The sequence below is a fragment of the Hemitrygon akajei genome, unplaced genomic scaffold, assembly GCF_048418815.1.
Source record: "Hemitrygon akajei unplaced genomic scaffold, sHemAka1.3 Scf000196, whole genome shotgun sequence".
Classification (NCBI taxonomy): Eukaryota; Metazoa; Chordata; class Chondrichthyes; order Myliobatiformes; family Dasyatidae; genus Hemitrygon; species Hemitrygon akajei.
In genome coordinates this window covers 227,360-255,267 of record NW_027332081.1, presented here as the reverse complement: position 1 = coordinate 255,267, position 27,908 = coordinate 227,360, and the positions used below count along the sequence as shown (strand labels likewise).

The 27,908-nt window shown below is 44.7% G+C and overlaps 1 protein-coding gene and 1 long non-coding RNA gene across 7 annotated transcripts in view; one reads left to right on the top strand and one right to left on the bottom strand.

The window, feature by feature from the left end:
• Positions 1-2,759, bottom strand: part of LOC140724354 (NACHT, LRR and PYD domains-containing protein 3-like) — a 67,331-nt gene extending 64,572 nt beyond the window's left edge. For all 6 annotated transcript variants that reach the window (XR_012098106.1, XR_012098107.1, XM_073038805.1 and 3 more), the window contains exon 1: positions 2,613-2,759. The gene's annotated coding sequence lies outside the window, so the exon portion shown is untranslated. The remainder of the gene's footprint in view (positions 1-2,612) is intronic.
• A 6,164-nt stretch (positions 2,760-8,923) lies between these two features.
• Positions 8,924-20,698, top strand: LOC140724358 (uncharacterized). The gene is made up of 3 exons (XR_012098109.1): positions 8,924-8,962; positions 11,511-11,678; positions 20,272-20,698. It is a non-coding gene; the product is annotated as an uncharacterized lncRNA (long non-coding RNA).
• Positions 20,699-27,908: the final 7,210 nt, after the last annotated feature.

The following is a 27,908-nucleotide window of genomic DNA, read 5'->3' as shown; positions in this document are numbered from 1 at the left end:
TATCATTGAGTTGGAGGGATACAGACTGGACAGAGATTGAACAAGATGGTTGATATATATCATTGAGGTGGTGGGATACAGACTGGACAGAGGTTGAACAAGATGGTTGATATATATCATTGAGGTGGTGGGATACAGACTGGACAGAGGTTGAACAAGATTATTGATATATATCATTGAGGTGATGGGATACAGACTGGACAGAGGTTGAACAGGATGGGCGGGGAATGAGCAGATGGGATCAGCTGGGAGAAGGGATCAAGGATGATCACTGATGGTCTTCAGGAGGAGGGGTTGGTCAACAGCCCGCCCCTACATTTCTAATGAACAGCACTGTTTATTGTTCTTGTATTAAAATGCTTTTGTGGGATTATGATGGGATGTTCCAGTTCATTTATTGTTACCATTTAGCTTGGATTATACAGTTACTTGCTTGTGTATTTCTGGGTCACACTAACTGTAACCAGGGTGTGTGATGGTCGCCTCCCCTGTCTGTATGAGACTGGTTGGGTTCACTCTTGGGGTCGTGCCTGCTGGTCTATTTTGTGTTTATCACGATAAAACTGTTATTGAGTTCAATGAACTGCCTCATCTGTCATTATGGACCAAATGCTCACCACAATACTACTGTATAAAAGATCTGAAAATAACAAAGCTGGAACAAACCAGAAGTCACATTGGTATGGTGACTGCTTTGCCCATGGCTGCAAGGAACTGCAGAGTTACGGACACAGATCAGCTCATCACAGAAACTAGTCTCCCCTACGTGAACTCCTTCTGGACTTCCCACTCCCTTAGTAAAATCAAAGATCCCCAGAACCTGGGCATTCCCTTTTCTCACCCACCCCCATTAGGGAGAAGATACATATCCCCAGGCTTAAAAGCGGTTTATCTGAAGTGAAAAAAGTTTTGAGAAGTTCCAGGAAGCGAGGCGAAGTCGACAGTTCGGGAAGTTAACGGGACTCATTGGCCAATATTAGATTTCTCCAACAAATCCACGTCAGCACAAAACGGTGACTGCACTCCGCCGGCCAAAAATCACTGCATTCCGCCGACTGTGAGTATGCGCAATGCGATTTTCACATCGACCGGGGGGGGGGGGGGCCTCGGGAAAAACCCGCAGGCTGCAGATCTGCGGCAGAATAAGAGCGGAAAACAGGATACCGTGATCGGTGGCCGTGTCTCCCCGACAATAAACCGGCTCCACAGGACATAGGAGCAGAATTAGGCCGTTTGGCCCATCGACTCTGCTCCGGCGTTCAATCAGGGTGACCCTTTTCCCCCTCCTCAGCCCCACTCCACGACCAGATAGTTGGAAAATGAGTAAATGGCCGACAGTTCGGGAAGTTACCGGGACTCACTGCCGACTCGACACTGGCCTCAGTACTCACCGACGGGAATCTGATTTTTCCCCCGGCTCCCGGCCCGAAGGTATATATATATCGTTTCAACAACGAACGGGGAGAAAAACCACCATCGATCCGGGGGACGGGGGGGGGCGGCGACTGTCAGCATGCACAGGGTGATTACTGCGTCAGAGCGGAGGGTCACCCCAGGGAGCAAATTCCAGTGACCGACCCAGCAGACTCGGTGAGGAACAACATACACGCCCCTCATATCTTCATTAACCTACCCCCCTCACCTCAAATGGCTGGCCTCTTATCTTAGAAATTTCAACCCTGGGGAAAAATATATCGTCTATCCACTCTATCCCTCTCATAATCGTATAAATGTCCATCCAGTCTCACCCCAGCCTGCGCCGCTCTGGAGAAAACAACACAAGTTTGTCCAGCCTCTCGTTATAGCTCATGCCCTCTAATCCAGGCAGTGTCCTGGTAAACCTCTTCTGCGCCCTCTCCAAAGCCCCGACATCCTTCCGAGAATGGGGGCGACCAGATCTGTATGAAACATTCCAGATGTGGTCTAACTAGTTTTATAAAGCTGCAGCACAACTTCCCGACTTTTGAACTCAATGCTTCAACTAATAAAGACAACCATGCCATTTGCCTTCTTAACCACCCGATCAATCAGTGCAGTCTCTTTCAGGGAGCGATGAACTTGGAGTCTAAGATCCCTCTGATCATCAACACTGTTCAGGGTTTTGCATTTAACAGTATACTGTCTCAGTCATTCCACCTACCGAGCTGCCAAGATGATCATCACTAATCAAATCTCACTGAGATTTCTCAGGTCCTGTTGAATTTATTGCCAAGTGCACAAGTACGGGAAGGTACAGGTACAGAGAAACACTGACTTGTGGCAGCATCACAGGCAAGTACATTCAGATAACACACGGAACACAAGTTATACGATTCTCCGTCAGTAACAATATCGAAATATGTTTTACTTCATCCTGCTAATAGGACCAGGGGCTGAGCGGCGGCTCATCTCAGACGGTTCGGTGTGAAGGTCTCACAACCCGGACCGACCCCGGCAGATTCTGTGAAGGAAGCGAGGCGAGGCCGCCAGTTCGGGAAAGTTCATTCCCTCCCCCTTCAGGTTTCACCGATCACCTTGTGTTTCTCTCTCCCTTCCCCACCCCCACCTTTTATTCTCCAGTTCTCTTGTTTGAATTCGGGACCTCCCCGCTCCGGACCTGCTTCAATACTCACCGAAATGAAACTGTTGTCGTCGCCCCGCAGAGAATAATCCGTCCCCGGCTCCCCAGCCCAGGGGGCGAGGGTGAGGACCCCCTCCCGATCCCGATCTCGATCCCACGGCCGACCCGCTTCAACAAAGAACGAAAAACACCGCCGCCCTTCCCGTACTGAGCATGCGCGATGTCGCCCGCCCGTCACCAGGTAAGTGGGCGGGGCCTCGGAACGCAGCTGCAGATCCACAAACCCGCCTGTCCAGGTAGACCCATTGTCTCAGATTGCTCCTGCCACACCGAACTCATTTCTGCATACCTTGACGCTGTCTTATCCCCCCTTGTTCAATCCCTTCCCACCAATGTTCGTGACACTTCTCACGCTTTGAATTTTTTCAATGATTTTAAGTTCCCTCGCCTCCACCGCCTTATTTTATCCATGGACGTCCAGTCCCTCTATACCTCCATCCCCCACCTGGACGGTCTCAAAGCTCTCCGCTTCTTTTTGGATTCCAGACCTAAACAATTCCCCTCTACCACCACTCTCCTCCGTCCAGCGGAATTAGTTCTTACTCTCAATAATTTCTCTTTTGGCTCCTGCCACTTCCTCCAAACCAAGGGTGTAGCCATGGGCACCCGCATGGGTCCCAGTTATGCCTGCCTTTTTGTTGGCTTTGTGGAACAGTCCATGTTCCAAGTCTATACGGGTATCCGTCCCCCTCTTTTCCTTCGCTACATCGACGACTGCATTGGCGTTGCCTTCTGCACGCATGCTGAGCTCGTTGACTTCATTAACTTTGCCTCCAACTTTCACCCTGTCCTCAAATTTACCTGGTCTATTTCCGACACCTCCCTCCCCTTTCTTGATCTTTCTGTCTCCATCTCTGGAGACGGCCTATCTACTGATATCTACTACAAGCCTACAGACTCTCACAGCTACCTGGACTATTCCTCTTCCCACCCTGTCTCTTGCAAAAATGCTATCCCCTTCTCGCAATACCTCCGTCTCTGCCGCATCTGCTCTCAGGATGAGGCTTTTCATTCCAGGACGAAGGAAATGTCTTCCTTTTTTAAACAAAGGGGCTCTGACGGTGGTGTATGAAAAGCGGATGCTGTCCAAGTTGCATGCCATCTTTGACAATGACTCCCATCCACTCCATAATGTACTGGTTAGGCACAGAAGTACATTCAGCCAGAGACCCATTCCACCGAGATGCAACACTGAGCGTCATAGGACGTCATTCCTGCCTGTGGCCATCAAACTTTACAACTCCTCCCCCGGAGTGTCAGACACCCTGAGACAATAGGCTGGTCCTGGACTTATTTCCACTTGGCATGATTAACTTATTATTATTTAATTATTTATAGTTTTATATTGCTATATTTCTTCACTATTCTTGGTGGTGCGTCTGTAGCGAAACCCAATTTCCCTCGGGATCAATAAAGTATGTCTACCTGTCTGTCTGTCATTACTTCTGCTCTGAAACGCATCTCTCCCATTTCCCGCACATCTGCCCTCACCCCATCTGCCCACCACCCGACTCGGGATAGGGTTCCCCTTGTCCTCACCTACCACCCCACTAGCCTCTGGGTCCAACGTATAATTCTCAGTAACTTCCACCACCTCCGATGGGATCCCACGATGAAGCACATCTTTCCCTCCACATTCCCTTTCTGCTTTCCGCAGGGATCGCTCCCTATCCAACTCCCTTGTCCCCCCATCCCTCCCCACCGATCTCCCTCCTGGCACTTATCCTTGTAAGCAGAACAACTGCTACACCTGCCCTTACACTTCCTCCCTCACCACCATTCAGGGCCCCAGACAGTCCTTCCAGGTGAGGCGACACTTCACCTGTGAGTCGGCTGGTGTGGTATACTGCGTCCGGTGCTCCCGGTGTGGCCTTTTATATATTGGTGAGACCCGACGCAGACTGGGAGACCGTTTCGCTGAACACCTACGCTCTGTCTGCCAAGGAAAGCAGGATTCCCCAGTGGCCACGCATTTTAATTCCACGTCCCATTCCCATTCTGATATGTCTATCCATGGCCTCCTCTACTGTCAAGATGAATCCACACTCAGGTTGGAGGAACAATAACATCTACCGACTGGGTAGCCTCCAACCTGATGGCATGATCATTCACTTCTCTAACTTCCGTTAATGCCCCTCCTCCCCTTCTTACCCCATCCCTGATATATTTAGTTTTTTTCCACCCTCCTTTTTTTCTCTCTTTCTGCCCGTCACTCTGCCTGTTCTCCATCTCCCTCTGGTGCCCCCCTCCCTCTTTCTTTCTCCCCAGGCCTCCCGCCCCATGATACTTTCCCTTCTCCAGCTCTGTATCACTTTCACCAATCACCTTTCCAGCTCTTGGCTTCTCCCCACCCCCTCCGGTCTTCTTCTATCATTTCGCATTTTCCCTTTCCCCCGTACTTTCAAATCTCTTACTATCTTTCCTTTCAGTTAGTCCTGACGAAGGGTCTCGGCCTGAAACGTCGACAGAGCTTCTCTCTATAGATGCTGCCTGGCCTACTGTGTTCCACCAGCATTTTGTGTGTGCTGCAGATGCTGCAGATCCGCGGTAAAACGGGATCACGTGACGACTGGAGGGTCTTCCACGTGACCTGGTGACTCCGCTCCTCGCCCCTCACACTCCGCCCGACCTCCCCACCGCATTTCCCATATTATTCCATATTTACACCGGGTACAATTTTAACATTTTCCCTCCATATATTCCCGTCCCATCCCTCCACCTCCCTGGGTTGGGGTTATGGGTTCGAATCCCATGCCAGTCCGACAAACATTTTAGATCCAAACCAGAATTGTGCAGGTTTGATGTAAATCAGTCTATGTTTATAAACACTAATTTCTATTCACATTCCTCCGGCCTCACTGGACAGCAACACTGAAACATCAAGAGAGAAACTGCAGGAGGTGGCCATTCGGCCCCTCTAACTATCAAGAAGATGGCGGCTGCTCTCCCATCTCAGCCACATGTTTCAGTCCGATCCTCATTTCCTTGATCCCTTCGGTCTCCACACATCTGCCGTTTTACAGACATTTACAGACATTCACCACCCTTGGAGTGGAGACATCTCCCCTCATCTGAGTCCCGGACAGTCCACCCCTTTTTCAGAGACTGGGATCCCTGGTTGAACCGGTAATGATGTTGTGCATTTCAATGTGTTCACCACTCAGTCCTCGATTCTCTAAATGAAAGGTTATCACATTTGATCTTTCTTCATATGATGACCCCACCACCCCAGGGATCAGTCTGGTGAATCTTCATTGCACTCTCTGTAACAAATACTCTCTAACCTCTTTGTTCATCCTCTATGGAATTAATTTCCATCTTCTGCAGCCCCGTGTTGCCCCAACTACTCACCTCCCACCCCTGTCACTTTTTCCACCTTCCCACCTCACCCTCACCTGGATCCACCTCTCACTCCCCAGCTTTTGCCCCATCCCCACCCCTCACCTCTTTTCTCTGACTATTTCCCGTCCACTCTCAGTCCAGAGGGAGGGTCTCAGCCCGAAATGTTGACGGTCCATTTCCCTCCACAGATGCTGTCCGACCCACTGAGTTGCTCCGGCAGTTTGTCCTTTGGTCTGTATAACCCGTGTTAGTGTGGGGAGCGGGATTTTACACCATATTCCAGGTACAATCTCAACAAAGCACAAATAATTGTCACTTTGCCCGGACCATTGGCCCCGCTTGCAGGGCAACAGTCTGCCGGTGTTTGCCCCCTAATGTGGAGAATCCCTCTGCTCGACGCCACAGTGGGCTCAGACATTTCCACAGATGAGCCCCTCCTGTCCCCACCGGGACAAACATCCTGTCCGCCCCCTCTCTCAACATCTTCATCCTTTCAATAAAATCCCCCCTCTCCCTCCCTCCCCGGGGAACCGGCATCAAACCGACGGGCCGAGCGGTCTCCTCCTACCTCTCAGCGATACATCAGACTCCGGCCACAGGAGACGCTTCACAAAAGCCCCCAACTTCCCTCGGAGAGAAATGGAAATAAATCAGAAAGCGAACATTTACTTTGAGGTTTTCTCCGCTCTGAGGAGGCGGTCGGCGCTCGAGCGGGAGACGAACTCAGCGGAGTAACGTCCACTCGGCCTGTCCGCCTCCGCGACTGGTTGTAACCAGTGATTGACATCGCTTCGCACCAATGAGAATAGCGCAGCTTCTGAATCCTCTGTTGACAGCGGTGGGGAAGGGGCTGGTCACGTGATTAGTAGCCCAGCCGTTCAACCGATAAAGCTCGAGCACAGCAGCGCGTGGGTGACGAAACCCACGCGCACGTGAGGGCAGATCCCGGTGGGGGAGCCCATGTGTGACGTCACCTGTGGGAGAGCGCTGGCATTTAAAAGCACCTTAATGGACTTTTCAGTGGGACAACAACATTAATCACGGGTTTCATCACTGAATCCAGTGTTGTGGGATGTAAAGTCCCCTGTTATGTGTCCGGCTGTGCCGTGTTGTTGGTGGAGTGGGCAGCGTGGTGTTTGTCTCTATTCGGGTCACAACACCAGAATTGCCAGTGGGGTCCACACACAGTGTATTAGTCAACAGAAAGATAGATAGATAGATAGATAGATAGATAGATAGATAGATAGATAGATAGATAGATAGATAGATAGATAGATACATACTTTATTCATCCCCATGGGGAAATTCAACATTTTTTCCAATGTCCCATACACTTGTAGTAGCAAAAACTAATTACATACAATACTTAACTCAGTAATAATATGTTATGCATCTAAATCACTAACTCAAAAAAAGCATTAATAATAGCTTTAAAAAAAAAGTTCTTAAGTCCTGGCAGTTGAATTGTAAAGTCTAATGGCATTGGGGAGTATTGACCTCTTCATCCTGTCTGAGGAGCATTGCATCGATAGTAACCTGTCGCTGAAGCTGCTTCTCTGTCTCTGGATGGTGCTATGTAGAGGATGTTCAGGGTTTTCCATAATTGACCGTAGCCTACTCAGCGCCCTTCGCTCAGCTACCGATGTTAAACTCTCCAGTACTTTGCCCACGACAGAGCCCGCCTTCCTTACCAGCTTATTAAGACGTGAGGCGTCCTTCTTCTTAATGCTTCCTCCCCAACACGCCACCACAAAGAAGAGGGCGCTCTCAACAACTGACCTATAGAACATCTTCAGCATCTCACTGCAGACATTGAATGACGCCAACCTTCTAAGGAAGTACAGTCGACTCTGTGCCTTCCTGCACAAGGCATCTGTGTTGGCAGTCCAGTCTAGCTTCTCGTCTAACTGTACTCCCAGATACATGTAGGTCTTAACCTGCTCCAGACATTCTCCATTAATGATCACTGGCTCCATATGAGGCCTAGATCTCCTAAAGTCCACCACCATCTCCTTGGTCTTGGTGATATTGAGACGCAGGTAGTTTGAGTTACACCATATCACAAAGTCCTGTATCAGTTTCCTATACTCCTCCTCCTGTCCCTGCAGTCTTTGTCTCCTGGTAAACTCAACACCCTGACAGTGTGGACCATAGATACCCCTTCCTCTCAGAGTCAGGGAATCATTCAGACAGCTGATCGCTGAGAGGAATTATATTTATTGGTCATTAAAGTTCACCCAGATTCGTTTGGACGGATTTGATGTGGAGTTCGGGGTGTCACAGTGAAAGGGCCAGACGGTCGAACCCTCTCCGTTGTCCAAACATCCTTTCAGGTGAGGCGACATTTCACCTGTGAATCTTCCGGGGTCGCCCGTTGTGTCCGGTGCTCCCGATGCGTCCGCCTCTACACTGGTGACACCGGCTCCTCCGCAGTTGTGCGGGGTAGGAGTGTTTTTTTTTTATCGGGGGTCGATATTATTGTTCCCTTTTGTGCGGAGGGATGGGTTTTGGGGTTTGATGATTGGGATCCCGTTCTTCTTGATCCGGGGGGTGGGGTAGAAGTTTGATTTTTCTCTGTGAACGACTTTCATGCTCTTTCTTTGTTTCGTGGTTCTCTGGAGAGAAAAAAAAAGCATCGTTATTTATGGATACCTGCTTTAATAATAAACTAACCTTTGAACTACCCGTTCCGAGCGGGACTTCCCGGTGTCCAAACATTTTCATTCCTATTTCCATTCCCGTTGCTACCCGGCCTGCTGTGTTCGGCCAGCATTTTGTTTGTGTTGCTTTGGATTTCCAGGATCTGCAGACTTTGTCGTGTTTGTGATTTACCTCTCCGTTGTCCCTCCCGCCTCCGGCCACTTGTGGCGCTGTATGGATCTCCAGCCATCGGCAACGATGTGCAGACCTCCGGCCACCGGTGGCGCTGCGGAGAAACGCCTGTGAACGCATGCGCGGTGCGGACTGCCGCTGTTTGGCGGTTCTCTGATTCGAGCAGGGGTGAGTAGGGAATGATCCCGGTGTTGTGTAACTTGGGGGCCGGTTGCATTGGGAAAGGGCCGGGCCCGAGCTCTGCCGGACAGCTGGAGCAGGGGTGCAGTGGCAATTTTTTTTTGCCTGAGCTGTATGGGGGGGGGGGGTTGTGGCGGCGGGCGGGTGGCGATGATTGATAAGGTCGTGGCCTAAGTTAGAAGGCTTGAAGTTATACAGCTCTCGGTACCTGCACGTGCAGTTCAACTCTTTGAGTGATTATGCAGAAAGTTTGAAGTTAATAACTTTTGTGGTATTTCTGTTTCAGATAATTGAAAATTGCTAGGTTTTGTAAAATTCAATCCTTCCACCTTAGGCCACGAACTTATTAATCACCCCAAGTTTGTGAGACCCAAATTGTGTACATGCTCATTTCATGTACTGGGCAACTTTCTTGCCCCATTCATTTAATGAGCAGGTACACAAATTGTGTGTGACATATATAGGGCTTCTTATAATGTCAAGCAGTAAACCAAGATGAAAGAAATATATGAATTCCAGAGCTCCACAGAAATATAGTGATAGCTAAGACATTAACAAGGTTATAGCCTCTCACTACATTTCAGTGTATAACTGGTACAATTAAACATAGAATACTTAATTTAATAATATGACAAAGTATTACACAGTTGCACTTAACTGATTATCATAGAATATAATTATCAAGCAAGTAAAATAACTTTGCTTAGAAGTCAAAGGGTTGTTAGTGAGAAAAATGTACTTTAGTCTTAGCGAGTAATCCACGGACCACCACAGATGTAGCCTTACTAATACGACTGAGTCGGAGCAGACGGCAGGGCCCGCAGCGCTTAGATAGATAGATAGATAGATAGATACTTTATTCATCCCCATGGGGAAATTCAACATTTTTTCCAATGTCCCATACACTTGTTGTAGCAGAAACTCATTACATACAATCCTTAACTCAGTAATAATATGATATGCATCTAAATCACTAAATCAAAAAAAAACATTAATAATAGCTTTAAAGAAGTTCTTAAGTCCTGGCAGTTGAATTGCAAAGTCTAATGGCATTGGGGAGTATTGACCTCTTCATCCTGTCTGAGGAGCATTGCATCGACAGTAACCTTAGCAGTGTTACTCAGAGGTATAAAAATAACAGAAATAAAACAATTCATTTTTTTACACTTTTAGCCCCTAAATTGGAACCAAGTAATCAAGTATGAAAAAAGAACGTCTGATGAACTATTGCTAAAGCCATGAATATTGGTGAATATTAGTCTCAAAAGCTGTAGGTTGGCAACTCTGCCTTGTACCGTTTCTCTCGCAGAAATGGTTGGACAGGAAGTGTACCTGTGAGTGTCGATACTCACAATATCCTCACACGTCGGGTGTTACATGGTTAGACCTTTACAGATCCTGTTTAGTCTTTAAATATATAAAAATTTAAAGAAGCTTGAATCTTTACATAAATTATTATCACATCTATACGAATAGAAAATATTGTATTTTGGAAGTGATAAATGTTAACGGGAGGAGAGCAACCATTTGGGAGGTTTGGAAATGTGCTTTGTCTCGGCTGTGAGTAAATGGGCTGTTCCATGTTTAAACAGTAGAAATAGACCCTGAGTTTGGTGTTCAAACTGTGTTTGGAAATCCACCCCCCCCCCCTCACTGTCACACAGTGGAAATCAGGTAGCTGTGCTGGAGATCTACACTAAAAACTAAAAATGTTTGAAGTCATTCTGATGAAATGTTATTAATTGAGTTGTATTGTAAGCTGTCCCTTACCTGCTGAGTGTTTCTGGTAATTCCAGTTTCTTTTTATTTCTTGGTTTACATTTCATGAACTGGACCTGTTTTAACCTGGAAATGAAAATGGCTGTGATAGTTTGTAGGCCTCCGTTGGAGTCTCTGCAAGTCTCTGATGGTTCTGAACCTGTGCTCAATGGAGTTCAGAGGGACGGTGGGGGTGGTGGGAGATGTATGGTTAAGTAAACCTACTGAATGCTGAAAAGCCTAGATACAGTGGACATGGTGAGGATGTTTCCAATAGACGCAGAGTCTGTGATCTTACAGCACAGTTTCAGAATAAAGATGCTTCCCTTTAAAACTGAGATGAGAAGAATTTTTTGGCTAAAAGATGTCTGATCTGTGGAATTTGTTGCCGCAGAAGTTGATTGAGGCTGCCATTTGGGTATATTTATGACAGAGATTAATATATTCATGATTGCTGAGTAGCTTCAGGGTTACAGGAGGAAGACAGGAATATGGTGTTGGAATGATAATCAGCCGTGGTTGAATGGTGGGCAGACCAGATGGATTGAATCACCTAATTCTGTTCCTGTGTATTATGTCTTACCATGACTGAATGAATGCTCCTTCTTATCCCATATCGTCTGTGACATGTGAGGGACAATAAAAGATTGTTCACTGAGATCATTAAATCTGCCTTCAGTGTTTAAATTTCAGAGAGTTTTGTTCTTAGTAACATTACGCAGAAATGTTTGGTTCTCCTTTTCATTATTAATGTGCTTCATTGTCTCTCTGGTTAAAGTTAGACCTGTGGTGAGAGATTTATTTGAAGAAAAACCCCAACTGGAGGCAAACCACGACTGAAGACGAGGGAACAGCAACAAGTGAACCAGCCCGAGGATTGAGAGCATCAACTGGAGAGAACCCATCTGACTCGGAGATTCCAGTGATTCAGTCAGGAGAAAGTTTGGTAGGTCTCATTTACTCAAACACTGGTCCTTTAGACATTACATACCTGTACAAAGGAAGGTAGGAAATAGTTGGAGTGAGACTGAATGTGTCCAGAAGAACCAGTTATGCCTCTGTCAGACCCAGTTGCAATGACTCCAGGTCTGGTAATGTGCTTCCAGCAGCCCAGCCCTTTGAAACCACTCCCATTCCCTCACAGTGGTTACTCAGTTCAAGATCTTGCATCCTCTGATGTAGCTTTTGGTCAGTTCTGAGTGGGGGAGGGAAAGAGAGGGGAGTGTTTATGCTGACTGTCTTTCAAAAAGATTAATTGTTTGAACTTGCTGCAAACTCTCTCCCCATACCCTGTACTTTCTCAACTAAATTATTGACATAGCAATGGGCGTAACCCCTGGGAAAGTCACTAAGCACGGGACTCGAGTCCAAGAAACAGGCAGTCACCATAACACTCTGCCTCTTACCAATCATCTGTTTGCAGACCCTGGGGCTCTGTAACAAACTCAATGTTAACAGAAAGATTAGTCAGTGATTAAGATGATGAGAGAATTGTGGCTCCTGACAGGACACGTGAGCTGAGCTGTCTGATTCAATGGACCAGATCCACCCTCGTTGACAACGTAATTTACCCCTTGCACATCCACTCAGGTCATGTTACATCCGATCACCCACAGTACCCAAACCCCCCTCCGTCCCACCAGTGGCCCCACACCCTTCTGACCATTCACCCCACACCGACACATAGACAGGCCCCCTTCACCTACATCCACCCTCCCAAGCTGGAGGGGAAACACAACAAACTGATCCCGCAATCCCGACTCGGGCGCAAATCTAAAAGACTGGAGAACCCGGTGCCTCCAGCTGTCTGGATCGATCCCAGCCCATTCCCACTGCAACCGGCCCTCGATTTACACAAACCCGAGATTAACTCTTTCCTCACCGCTAACTGAACAGGAGTAACACCAGCATCCGCTGGGGTTGGCATTGCACTGCGATTTGCAGCAGGTCCCCGTATGCTGTGAAACTCCCCACTGTCAGATATGTTGACCAGAACCGTACGTGTTAGAGCTCCCCACTGTTGGATATGTTGACCAGAATCATACACAGTAAATCTCAAGGCATGGAACCGTAATCCCACGGTGGATTTGTTCGGTGACTTGTGAACATATGTGATTAACGACCCTGCAACTGGGGACTGAATAAATAGTTAGTCTAACAATTCTAATCAGACACACCATCTTCTCACATTTCTCCCTCATCCCTGTCTACATACCCCGTTTCCCTCACCACTCCCTCCTCAGTCCCTCTTCATCCTCCTGCCCTCTACTCCAGACCTCCCTTTTTATTCAGTCTCTCCCTCGCCATCTCACCTCTCCCTCACCCCTTCCATATCATCACCCCTCTCAATCATTCTTGCTTCCTCCCCACCTCTACCCTCCCCTTCCCTCTTCTGTATCCGCCTCAGTGACACTGCTACTTGACCATTCTCCCACTCTCTTTCACCTTCTGCCTTCCCCTCTCCATCTCCCCCTGTCTCATGCACCCTCTCACTTCAATCAAAATTGTCTCTCTCACTCAGTCACCTCCACCACTCTGTAACCTCCATTTCCAGCTCTCACCCTCTCTATCTCTCTCCCTACCTCCCACCCTCCCCCCTCTCTCAAACACTCTCCCTGCTGGCTCCCGTATCCATCATTGTCTTCCCCTCTTTATCACTCTCTAAATCTACCACTCACCCCACACGTTCTCCCTCTTCGCTCCCTGTCAGTCCTCCTCCTCACCCCCCCCATCACACCCCGTGCTCACCACCTCATTGAATACAGTGGTATGCAAACAGCTGGGCACCACTGGTCAAACATTCTGTTACTGTGAATAATTTAGTGAGTAGAAGGTGAACTGATCTCCAAAAGTCATAAAGTTAAACACAAAACATTCCTTTCAACATTTTAAGTAAGATTAGTGTGTTATTAAAAACACAAAATGCTGGCAGAGCACAGCAGGCCAGACAGCATCTATGGGAGGAGGTAGTGACGACGTTTCAGGCTGAAACCCTTCATGAGGAGTTTAGTGTATTATTTCTGTTTTGTACAATTTTAGAGTGGGGGGGGGAAAAAAAGGAAAGGAGCACCATGGAAAAGTTTGGGCACCCCAAGAGATTTGAGCTCTCAGTTAAATTTTACCACGGTCTCAGACCTGAATTAGCTTGTTAGGACAATGGCTTGTTCACAGTCATCATTAGGGCAGGCCAGGTTATGCAAATCGCAAAGCTTTATAAATACCCTGACTCTTCAAACCTTGTCCCAACAATCAGCAGCCATGGGCTCCTCTAAGCAGCTGCCTAGCACTCTAAAAGTTAAAATAAATGATGCTCAAATAGCAGGAGAAGGCTATAAGAAGATAGCAAAGCGTTTTCAGGTAGCCGTTTCCTCAGTTCACAATGTAATTAAGAAATGGCAGTTAACAGGAACAGTGGAGGTCAAGTTGATGTCTGGAAGACCAAGAAAACTTTCTGAGAGAACTACTCGTAGGATTCCTAGAAAGGCAAATCGAAACCCCCATTTGACTGTAAAAAAACATTCAGGAAGATTTAGCAGACTCTGGAGTGGTGGTGCACTGTTCTACTGTGCAGCAACACCTGCACAAACATGACCTTCATGGAAGAGTCATCAGAAGAAAACCTTTCCTGCGTCCTCACCACAAAACTCAGCGTCAGAGGTTTTTCTGACATTGAGGGAGAGGTTGTTTTCTTCACACCAGACAGATGTTGTTCAGTCCTCAGATAGAGTCAGCAATCAAATGCTTGAGCATGGTGCGATGAATGTGTTGAGCTGTGGAAGTCATGATGCAAGAAGCATCGTAGGAAAGCCAGATGAGCCCAGGGCATGGAATTGTGATATCGTAGGCATTACTGGGAATTGGTTGCACCCAACAGTCTGAGGGATGTAGAGGAACAAATTTGTAGAGAGTTCACAGACTACACCAAGAAGCAATAGTTGATATAGTAAGTGATTTTAACTTTCCATATATTGACTGGGACTCCCATACTGTAAAAGGACTAGATGGGGTCGAGTTTGTCAAATGAGCCTTAATCAGTACGTAAAACATCCGGCGTAGAAGTGTGCAATAAGCTGTTGGGAAACGATCCAGGCCTGGTGACAGAAATTAGTGTATGGGAACACTTTGTGTATAGTGATCATAATGCCATGAGATTCCAAGAAAATATGGAAAAACAGAGATCTGGACCTCTCTTGAGATTCTAAATTGGAGAAAGATCAACTTTATGGTATTTGCAAGGATTTGACAAGTGTGGATTGGAACAGGCTGTTTTCTGGCAAAGGAGTACTTGGTAAGTGGGGATTCTTCAGAAGTGAATTTTTGAGGGTGTAGAGTTTGTATGTGCCTGCCAAAATAAAAGTTGAAAGTTAACTGGTGCAGGGAACCTTTGTTTTCAACTGATATCGAGGCCCCGGATATTTTGTTCCTCTAAATTCCTCAGGCTGTTGGGTGCTACCAAGACACATTAATGACTACAATATAATACTCCCACACCCTGAGCTCATCTGACTTTCTTTAGTTGTCTTCTCTTGGTTTCTAAAAGCTTATTTGCCCTCGCTTTGGCTTTTATGTTGGTTTTGGGTTCTCATTTCAGCCACGGTTGAGTCCTCCTGCCTTTCCAATGTTTCCATGTCTTTGGGATGTATTGATTACTCAGCTCCTGAGTTGCTCCCAGAAACTCCAGCCATTGCTGCTCTGTTGTCACTCCTACCTTTTCCCTTCCAAATAAGTTTGGCCAGCTTCTCTGTCACAGAAACGTGGAGAAGGTCAGAACAGAAACATGCCCACTCTGGACGAACAGAATGGTGACCTATACAGGAGACAAAATAGATGGGGGAGGTTTTAAATAGTAGTTTTGCATCTGTATTTGCTCAGGAGATGGACACAGAGTCGATAGAAGTGAGCCAAAGCAGCATCAACTTCATGGACCTTGTGCAGATTACAGAGGTGGAGGTGTTTGCTGTCTTAAGGCAAATTAGCATGGATAAATCCCCAGGGCCTGACAAGTTGTTCCCCAGGACCCTGTGGAAGACAAGTGCAGAAATTGTGGGGGTCCAAGCAGAGATATTTAAATCATCCTTAGTGACAGGTGAGGTACTGGAGGATTGGAGGACAGCCAAGGTTGATCCGCTGTTCAAGAAAGGCTCTAAGGATAAATGAGAAAACTTTATGTTAGTGAGCTTGACATCAGTAGTGGGAAAGTTATTAGAACATATGAGCAGGAACCGGATATATACCGTAGATTTCGCACTACAGAGCGCACCTGATTAAAAGCCGCTGGCTCTAATTTTAGAAAGAAAATCAATTTTGTACTTGTACAAGCCGCACCGGATTTTAGGCCGCAGGTGTCCCACGTTGTAATATGAGATATTTACACAGAAAGATATTACACGTGAGGATTTTTTAACTTTTAATTAAATCCGTATGGTAACATAAACAAATACATATTGCAAATGCTTTTTTTCGAACCGTGCCTCTAACACGGCTACTTTTAAATATACATACGTATCGGTAACACACAAATTACGTTGCGTATACTTTTTTACTGAACAGTGCACGAACAACATTCCAATATCTCCTAACGACTGGTAAAAAAATATATACTGCAGCCTACCAGGAAAAGTTATTGATCGCCTTTAACTTAAAAGCAGCGTTTTCGTTCGGGTCTAATGCGCTCGGGTCTAATGCGCTAGGCTAATGTGCTCGCACCCACCTTCCCATTTATCGCAAACCGGTATTTCCCACAAGACGCGGCGAAACCGGATGTGATGTCATAGTATCCCGGGATGTACAGAAAACAAATATACTTAACACTTTTAACTTTAACTAGAAAATACTAACAAATGAATAACTAAGCGAAAATATTATAAACTAAATAACTGCCATAAAGGCAGCACAATGCTTTTCTTCGAGTGTTTTCCATGTTGATGAGGGTGAGTACAAATGACTGATTTACAATAATTTAATTGTGAAAGTGCGCTTGATTTATCGTACAATTTCATTGGACCTCTGTGAACTACTCATCAATTTTATTGGTCTACTGTTACGAGGCAAAATGTTTTTGGCGGCATGAAATAAAACCATGCATTAGCCGCACTGTAGTAAAGGCCGCAGTGTCAAAGCTGTTCAAAGCGTGGGAAAAAAGTAGTGGCTTATAATCCGACATCTACGGTAAGTATTTGGATCGATGTGGACTGATTAAGGATAGACAGCATGGTTTTGTGCATGGTAGGTCATGTCTAACCAATCTTATAGAGTCTCTGGAGAAAGCTATCAGGAAAGTGGATGAAGGCAAGGCAGCTGATGTTTTCTACATGGGCACTTGACAAAGTCACAAATGGGAGGTTGGTCAAGAAGGTTCAGTCACTTAGCATTCAAGATGAGATAGTAAATTGAATGAGGCAATGGTTTTGGGAGATATTTAAGGAAACGTACGCTGCAACCTGAGTTTCTTCGGTTAGCGGACGATTTCCCTCCATGCCTCTCTGGCGTCGTGGGCAACCGCGTACGAGGCAAGTTACAGCAGTGGTTCCAAAGAAATCAGCAGCCCGTAACCCGGCATGGATGGAAAGTGTGCAGGGGAGCCGGCTGGATTCAAATTCAGGTTCATTCTGAAGTCCGGCACTGTTGCCACTGTGCCACCAGCCAGATCCGGAGATTTTTTTCAATATTTTTATTGATTGTGTGTGTATATATATATATATATATATATATTTAATAAACTATAAAAAATGATAAAATGGTACCAAATACTGTATATTAGAAACACACTTATAATCATAGATAGATAGATAGATACTTTATTCATCCCCATGGGGAAATTCAACCTTTTTTCCAATGTCCCATACACTTGTTGTAGCAAAACTAATTACATACAATACTTAACTCAGTAAAAAAAATATGATATGCATCTAAATCACTTACTCAAAAAGCATTAATAATAGCTTTTAAAAAGTTCTTAAGTCCTGGCGGTTGAATTGTAAAGCCTAATGAATATATTCATGTAAATTGACTTAAATCATAATATTGAAATCTTCTAATTTTATCATTATACAAAAAAAATCTAATCCGCTACCAACAAAAAGCTGCTTGGTAAAAAAAAGAAAAAAAATGAAAAACGTCCTTATCATTATAAAGAACTAGATGATAATATGAGCCAACATCCGTACGTAACAACAAATCAAATGCTTTGAAAATAATTCAAAAATGGTCCCCATTATGTTTTAAAGTCTTTGATTCAGAAATTGAACACCGAATCTTTTCTAAATTTAAGCATGATGTAACATCACGTAGCCACTGATCAGGTATTTCCAAAATCATATCTTGCCCTCCAACAATACCAAATAAGGCAGTCAAAGGATTAGGCTTAAAATTAACTTTAAAAAGTGCAGAAAAGTTTTGAAATACTTCCTTTCAGTATTTTTCAAGCCTCGGCCATATCCGAAACATAAGAATCAATGAAGCTACTCCATAGTTGCACCTGTCACAATAGGGAGACATATCCAAATAAAAATGAGAGAGCTTATCCTTAGTCATATGGGCCCTACGGACTACTTTAAATTGTAGGAAGGGATGGCAGGCATATAACGATGAAGTATTAACCAATTTATAAATTTCATTCCAGGTTCCTCAGAGATTGAAGTCTGCAAATCTTGTTCCCAGAGATTTTTAATTTTGTCTAAAGGAACATTTGTCATTCTCAACAGCATGCCATAAATATTGGTTATTGAACCATTCTGAAAAGTTTTCAGATTAAAAATTACATCTAATAAATTCTTACCTGGACTTTTTGGAAATGTATGCAATTGAGACTGCAGAAATTCCCTAAATTGCAGATATAAAAAAAAGGTTTTTGGTAAGCTATATTTAGCTGACAATTGCTCAAGCGAAAAGACTTCCTCCAACTAACAAATCCTGGAAGCATTTAATACCCAGTCTATCCCATTCTTTAAAAACTACATCGATCAAAAAAGGTTTAAAAAATAGCTAGAACAAATAGGACTTGATAGAGAATGTCTCATTAAAACAAAATATTTTCTAAATTGTATCCAAATCCTCAAAGTATGTTTAACTACGAAACTGTCAGTTAGTTTACTTAAAAATAAAGGAAGTGAAGATCCAAGAAGAGAAATAATAGAGAATTTATGAACAGAATTAGCTTCCATAGAAACCCAAACAGGACAGTCCTCATGGTTAATATAGTATGACCAAAATGTGAGGTTCCATATATTGCCTGCCCAGTAATAAAACATAAAATTTGGTCATGCTAAACCTCCATTCTTTCTTGCTTTTTGAAAATGAAATTTATTTAGTCGAGAAAGTTTATGTTTCCATATATAGGAAGATAGGGTAGAGTCAAGAAAATCAAAAAAGGATTGCGGAATAAAGACGGGTAAGGCCTAAAAAAGGTATTTAAATTTAGGTAAGATTCATTTTAATAGAATTGATTCGGCCAATCAACGATAATGAAAGAGGCAACCATTTTGAAAGTGTCCTTTTAACGTAACCCAATAGAGTGAAAAAACTTCCTTTAAATAATAGCTTATAAATCTTAGTAATTATTACACCAAAATAGGTTAATTGATTTCTTACAGTTTTAAAAGGAAGGTTAGTATGAATGGGTACCAAATTATTCAAAGGAAGAAGTTCAGTCTTATGTAAATTTAGATTATATCCTGAAAATTGGCTGAAACAAGAAAGTAAAGAAAGCACAGAAGTTTCGACATTAGAAATATAAAGTAGTAGGTCATCGGCATAGAACAAAACTTTGTGAATAATACCTCTCCTTAATATCCCAGTGATACACTGAGATTCTCTAAAGGCAATAGCTAAGTGTTCTAAGGCCAGATCAAAGAGCAAAGGACTCAAAGGACAACCTCAAATGACCAGACTGGATTTATTAAAGATAAATATTCTCATTTCACTATTCGTCATTTATTAAATGTCATTTATTCTCCTTCCAAAGAGACATTGGAATGTGTGACATCCTTAGATGCTGAGAAGGCCTTTGATTGGGTTGAAAACATCAGAAAATTTAATTTTGGGCCTGATTTTATTCAATGGTTTAAATTACTTTATTTATATCCTTCTGCTCGGATTTTAACTAATTCTCAGAATTACAAACCATTTATCTCCAATGTGGAACTAGACTAGGTCAGGAGATATTTACATGGCATTAAGTCTATGGCACTTTAAATTAATAGTACATAAAAGAAAATCCCAGCTGTATGTCAACAAAAGCTACTTGCGTGAGAGTGTTTCAGTTACTGTGGGGCCAGGCACCCATGCAGCTCAGGGGGAACGGGGAATAATACCAATGGAGAGAGTCAAACTGAGCCAAGTAACAGACTGGAGATGGCAGAAATGCCCCATACTTCTCGACCATCAGAGAGTTTGATGGTCATTCCAGATACTAACACTTTGCCCAGTTAGAAGGTGATTTCTCTCTCCAACTTAGGTTGAACTACACTGTAACAGTGTGATATCAGATCACACTTTGGCAACTCAAGTGAGCTCATCTGAAATGTTGTCCTTCTTTACAGGTTAAAAATGACAAGGAATTTGTCTATGGAAATTCAGACACAGCATACCAGTTTTGCTGTCTCGGTCTAGATATTTAAGAAGTGGAGCAAGGGATTCACTCGATCATCCTTCCTGCTCAGACTGTGGACAGGGATTCACTTGGTCATCTGACCAACTGGCACGCCGATCATTTCACCTGCTCAGACAGTGGGAGTGCATTCACTCGGTCATCTCATCTGAAGGTATATCAGCAAGTTCACACTGGGCAAGGCCACTCACCTGTTCTGTGTGTGAGAAGGGGTTCAGTCGGTCATCCCACCTGTGGACACAGCAGTCAGATCACACTGGGCAAAGGTTGCTCATCTGCTGAATTTGTGGGAAAGTATTCACTCAGTCATCTGATCTAATGGCTCACCAGCGAGTTCACACTGGGGAGCGGCCGTTCACCTGCTCAGAATGTGGGAAGGGATTCACTCAGTCATCCACCCTACTGGTACATCAGCGAGTTCACACTGGAGAGAGGCCATTCACCTGCTCAGAATGTGGGAAGGGATTCACTCGGTCATCCCATCTGAAGGTACATCAGTTAGTTCACACTGGGGAGAGGCCATTCACCTGCTCAAACTGTGGGAAGGGATACACTCGGTCATCCACTCTGAAGGAACATCAGTTAGTTCACACTGGGGAGAGGCCATTCACCTGCTCGGACTGTGGGAAGGGATTCACTTACTCATCTAATCTGAAAGTACATCAGCGAGTTCACACTGGGGAGAGGCCATTCACCTGCTCAGACTGTGGGAAGGGATTCACTCGGTCATCCCATCTGAAGGTACATCAGCGATTTCACACTGGGGAGAAGCAGTTCATCTGCTCAGACTGTGGGAAGGGATTCACTCGGTCATGTAAACTGAAGTTACATCAGCGAGTTAACACTGGGGAGAGGCCATTCACCTGCTCAGAATGTGGGAAGGGATTCACACAGTCGTTTAAATTGAAGGAACATCAGAGAGTTCACACTGGGGAGAGGCCATTTACCTGCTCAGACTGTGGGAAGGGATTCACTTGGTCATCTCAACTGAAGGTACATCAGCGAGTTCATACTGGGGAGAGGCCGTTCACCTGCTCAGACTGTGGGAAGGGATTCACTCAGTCATCTAAACTGAAGGTACATCAGTTAGTTCACACTGGGGAGAGGCCATTCACCTGCTCAGAATGTGGGAAGGGATTCACTCGGTCATCTGACCTACTGGTACATCAGCGAGTTCACACTGGGGAGAGGCCATTCACCTGCTCAGAATGTGGGAAGGGATTTACTCGGTCATCTGACCTACTGGTACATCAGCGAGTTCACACTGGGGAGAAGCCGTTCACCTGTTCAGAATGTGGGAATGGATTCACTCGGTCATCCCATCTGAAGGTACATCAGCGAGTTCACACTGGGGAGAGGCTGATCACCTACTTAGACACTGGGAGGAGATTCTCTCAGTCATCTCAACTTTATGTGCATCATTGAGTTCACACTGGGGAGAGGCCGTTCACCTGCTGTGAATGTGGGGAAGGATTCACTCAGTCATCTAACCTTGTGACACACTACTGGATTCACACTGGGGAGAACCTTTAAATAAGCTGCATGCTGGATATTTGTTCATCACCATTGCTGAATGCAATTTGAAGAGTGACTTGTAAATTATTGCTGCTGATCACCACACCCAGTTCTGCACCCTGGTCACTGGGCATGGGAGGAGTTTCTTCTGCTGCACATTCATCTTTAATGGGACTGGAGTTTAATATTCTGGATCAGAGAAATAAGTCAGTTCTATTTTAAACTCTGTCTCCAGTACTTGGTGAATTTATAACACACCTAGCGTACAGTAGAGAGTCAACTCAGGCCGGCTGGACCCTGCCAGTGATTCTGTTCCAGGACAGTCATTTTCATTTTTTCAATGTTTTTATTGATTTCCAGTAATGAAAAATATACATATCAGTGGAGAGGTTTAGCAAACAGATAATACAAAAGACATAAACAGCAATAAAGAAAAGTATATATTGTCAAAATCAGATAGGTTTAATGTTATGCTGTTATATATACAGTGTAATCAAAAAAACACAACTCTTAATAAATCGTTAAAAAAGATTGGAAAATTTTATTTATATGCAGGAAAAAAACACTAAACTGAATAAGAAAAGAGATTGGGCAGTCCAATTGAGGATAAAATTAGAAGAAAAACAAAGAGAAAAGGCACCCTTCCAGTCACCTCCAAACCTTCACAGATAAGGATTTTTCCTAAAGAGAATAAAGAACAAATAAATTAAATCATATGAAAATATTGAATAAAGGGTCACCAGACTTGCTCAAAATTAAACGATGTATCAAATGTCCAGCTTCTAATTTTCTCCAAGCTTAGATATGACATAATGGAGGTGAGCCAATAGAAAACAGTAGAGGATTAGATTCTTTCCAATATAACAAGATAGTACTCCTCGTCAGTAAAGTTGAAAAGGCGATTGCATGTTGAGTGGAAGCAGATACTCTCCCTATTTCCTCTAGAATAATCCCAAAAATTGCCGTAAGAGAAATTGAGTTGAACATCCACATCTATAACTTTAGACAATATTCTAAACACATCTCTTAGAGCAGCTACCTCTACGTTATATCTGTCACAAATAGGGCTTATATTAGGAAATATATGCACCAATTTATCTTTAGACATATTGGCCCTATGTACTATCTTAAACTGAGCAGAGAGTCAACTCAGGCCTGCTGGACCCTGCCAGTGATTCTGTCCCACGACAGTCCTTTTAAATCCTCCCCTGTCGTTCACCTCTTGTTCCCCCGTGGGACGGGTTCCAAACAGTCACCACTCTGTGGGTGAAAAGGTTCCCCTTGAATTTTCTCCAGACTGAAGAAGTTGAGCTGACTGCAGTTCTGTCTGAGATGTTCTTTGCCCCTGAAATCTCTGAGCTGAGGAAGAATGAATTTGGGAGATACCCTCCTTATTCATGGCTCATTTCCACATTATGGGTCATTTTCCCTGCTTCTAAAGAGTTGTTAGAAAACACGCTGTCCTCTAAAGACTGAAAGCAGAATGCGAAAACATTGGTTGGATGTTCAAAGGAGCAGGATCAGAAACCAGAGGAGAGTCTGCACAGGGCAGAGTTTGGGGCTCTGGACGATGGTCGAGGTAAGAACGTATGATGAGGAGAAGGAAATCAGCAGCGGGGTGTGGCAATGAATGACAGAGTAGCAACATTTGGAAGCTGATAGAGAAAATAATTTGTTTGTCTGACTAATGACACAAACAATACCTGGTGAGGTGCTCCACTGGTCAGGGAACGTGTGTGTTCAGAATTGTTATATCTATTGAGGGATTTGCTTGTTTATCCTGTAATATTATATCAGGATGGTTATTATGGATTGTCCTATCTGTAATAATGTATCAATTATCATATAAATTGTGAGATTTTGACTAAGTGGATCAGGCTGGAATTTATTGTACCTTAATTAGGTTAACATGGTCATTCATCCGTTTGTATTTTAAAGCAAGATTTTGGTGAATGATATTTGCCACTTGATTGCAGCTGCATAATTAATCAGATTGAGTTCAACTGCCGCAGGATCCTGGAATGTGTTGGATTGTGTCTGGTTTCTCTTAGCATTTTCTGCATTGATTGCCTTGTTTGTATTGTATGTATTTGTGATTTTCTTCCCCTTTTGTTAACCACCTTGTCCTGTATTTCCGCAAGGAACCCCTCTGTTTCTGGGAAGAGGTCTCCAACTCTCAGTCAGGTGCTCGATGATTCCTTGTCACCATCTCGTCTGCTCAGATCGTTGGGATGTCTCCCATGGAAGGTCATACTCATTCCACTAGTTAAGGTTTTCTTCCACAGTGATGATTTGTTTTTCTGAGGTAGCTTCTCATTTAAGTTTTCTGGTCTGTATTTCTTATCACAATTGCATATACACATATGGAGTGCTGAATCACGTTCAAATTCAAGTGTAATCCAAGATGGCGGCGCGACGGAGCTTGCAGCGGCCATTCCGGAGCTGATTATCTGTTATTTGTGAAGCGGGGTGCCGTGCGCAATCATAATCGGATGAAAAACGGACGTGGGAGCACGGAGGAACATCTGGAAATCTCCAGGAAGACCTTCTTCGTTGCTGCTGCTGCTGTGAGATCCGGGACTCAGCTGGGAAGAACAGGCCCCCATTCCTCGGGGTCGCGTTGGCGGGGCCGTCTTAATACGCTCGGCAGAGGATGGTGCTCGGAGAAGCTGTGCCGGAGGGGATGGTCGGAGGCTCGGAGGTACGCCGGATATGGAGTCCGCTGTGGTCAGGTCGCTTTCACTGTGTGCTGTGTCTGCGAGGCTGAGTCGGGCGGCGCCGCGGAAGTCCATAGCGGGGGTATTCCCTTCTGCTGCCTGCGTGGGATGACGAGTCTATCGGGACCCTGTGGACTTGTGGAAACTGTGTGGTGGTTTCTTTTGAACTTATAGTCTTTTAACATCTTTGGACTATTTTTACTGTGCCCATGGTCTGTTTTTATTTGAATGAATTATGCTATTGTTTGCACTGCTGTAACTACGTGGTTTCGTGCAGGTTTTGTAGCTTTAGTTTTTGGTCTTGTTTTGTCTGGTAGTTTTGGAGCTCCTTTCTGGGTAACGTGCTAAGAATACGCAGCATTCTCTCCGGACCCTGGATTGGGCATTGCCAAACGTTATGTGGATTTTCTGGTGTAGTCTGTTTTGTCATGTGCTTTTGTGATATCATTCTGGGGGAACGTTGTCTCTTTTTTTTAACTGCATTGCATTTGTGGTTTCTAAATGACAAATAAACTGAATCTGAATATAATAACGTGTTTTGATTTACTTTGTTTATCTGTGCGTGGCTCATCGGAGGATGCTGTCCTTTCTTTCATAAGTAGTGTGTTCTGTGTGTTGTTTGTGCTGCTGTTCTTTACAACCCGGCTCGGAGAAACCTTGTCTAGTTTGTCGGTGTGCATGTGTGTTATTAAATGACAGTAAACTCGACTGGAGGTAGCTAGGCCACACCAACCTCCGAGAAAAACATAGACTGACTGTCCAAACCATGTCCAAACCAAAGAAAGGTGAGGAATGTCAGAGTCTATATCCTCACCTAGACAGCCTGTGCCCAGGCAGGAATCGGGTCTGGACAAAGTTTTCCCGTCTTTGTGACTCCTTTCCTTGACGCCACTCCTAACCGGCATTCACGCTCTCCCTCCCTCCGAACATTATTCACCACCATCACCCTCGCTCTGTCTGTCTGACATCCAACCGCCATCCCTATGGATGAAATTTCCGAATATGAGGTTTACAGGGCTGTATGTTGCTTAAGCTTTGTGAGATTCTGGACTTCTGCGTTTTCCACGAAATAATATCGTGCCTGTCACTACTGTTCCTCAGAACCATAATACAGCTGCGCAAATGGATGAACAATTTTAAACGGATGAACAATAAATCATGAAAATAAACATTATGAACTAACTCCATTGTTCTGCTGAGATTTCACACACCTCTCTGCTACTAGATATAAAGAGAAGCATTATACTTGTACCTTAGAGTTCCACGCATGTGGACTCTCCGTGATAGCATGTTAAATAAAAGATTTGCCAACTGAACTTGATTCTTTAACATCTCTGACAATTTGCCTTAGTTAAGCAGGATGCCAACAAAATGGTTTCGAACGATGGAGTAATTGTGGGTGGGAATGGCAACTTCGAGTGGGTGATCCGCTTTGAGCCTCCTGGCCCATGACCGGGTAGAAAGGACGGCATCGGCAAGATCAAGTAGGAAAGACCGCAGTATTATGTGAAGTATTGTGGGAAGTAAGGACTTGAGGATCCGGATCCTAGTCCCACCCAGGATGTTTTCCAATTAGTAAACAAATCCAACAGGTATAAATAAGTCTGCAAGAGGCGAACGGAACGAAATGTCGTTCACGCTTGAGTTGCGACTGATTGTCTTTCCTTGGCAGGAGCAGGTAAGTAGATTGAAGGCGGATGGGAAGCAGTGACAGTAAAGTTGATCAGGAATGCGGGGGAGAGAGTTTCCTGTAAAGATAATGATGAAAACCAGGTAAGTAGATTGAAGGAAGATGGTAAGTAATGATAGTAAAGATTGCTGACAGAAATGCGGGGTGAGTTTTCTCTGTAAAGGTAAAGAAAAAGAATGAGAAAGTTGCGCCGGCAGATGGAACGAGTAGCGAAATCCCGGGGAGAGCCGCTGGTGCCGCCAATCTCCACTGCTGATGATGGCTAGTTGGAAAGTGGATATACTAGACATGTGATTCCTTTTACCAGTGACTTGTGTGGTTGGACACAAGGACGGTGGCGCTATGGGAGTCTTTGGGGATAAAGAAAATTAAATATTTTAAACAAGATACTGTTAGAGGAGACGGAGACTCTACGCGGGTTTAATAAAGTGTTTTGATTTATGTAATTGACTTTGTTATTTTGAGCCTGGTCAACGGAGCATTTTGTCTTTGTTTTCCTAAGTATCTGTGGGTTGTGTGTGCCCTGGGTCGGGGAAACGAAACGTTGTTTCGCTAAATGACAGTAACCTTGACTTGACTTGAGAAAAGGCTGGAGGTAGCTCAGCGGCATCAGTCTCCGAAACCAATAAATAGACCGACTGTGCAGAAGACGTCCGAACAGAAGAACCGGGAGGTGTCTCAAGGCTTATATCCTCACCTAGAGAGTCTGAGAGAGCCCGAGCCCGCCCCGGATTCACATCTGATCGAAGTTTTAATGTTCGCAGAAGCTGTACGACAGAATCAAACACCCCGATCCGCCTTATAACGCCCAGGCAACCGAAGCCGACGAGCAGAAGGGGGATAAACCGCAAGACAAAGAACTATCCACGGATAGATGAGCCCATTTTCAGGGTCGCTTGTCCACTGGCGGATGGGACTAAAAATCAAACGGGACATGAATATAATTTGCGTATTTAACCAGGAAACGGGAAGCGAATCAGAATAGATCCTGTTACACAATATCCAAAACAAAAGATTTGCCCCGTCGCGGTAATCCGGCCGTGGGCCCTGTCCGAGGTTCAGGCTATGGGACAAATTTGTAAGATTTATAACCCCTTGCCTGGAAATGGTCAGGTGTTATTGAAAGTGGTGTGTGGGACCGACTTGGACTGCAGTGCAAGGACATTGTGAAGTCCGCAGAGGAATAAAGTGAGAAACGATAATGATGGAGATAACGTTACTGATGGAAAGTGGTTACAGGGCACCGTGTAAGGTTGCCATTATCGGGAAGCCATAGTGATTTTGAAGAGGTTGTCAGGTGCAGACAAAAAACAGGAGAAAATATGACTGACTGTGCTTCCCGTTTCCTTGACACATGGGAATCATCTGCTGGAATAGACTAGCAGGACAACTCTGCGCTACCGTGCAGATAGACCAGACATTCTTAAACTGCCGAACGACGCTTATTATCTACGGCAGTGTATTCCAACAGGCCGACCTCTGATTCATTTCCATCGCACCGTCCGATACACTGAAACATCTCAGCCGAGCGATCACCAGAAGCTCCTTTCCGTGACTAACAGAGCAGAAACTCGTTCTTTAACAGGACCCATCTATTATGGTCCAGAAGACACAGTGGCAGAACTGTTTATGAGTGAAGAACAGAAT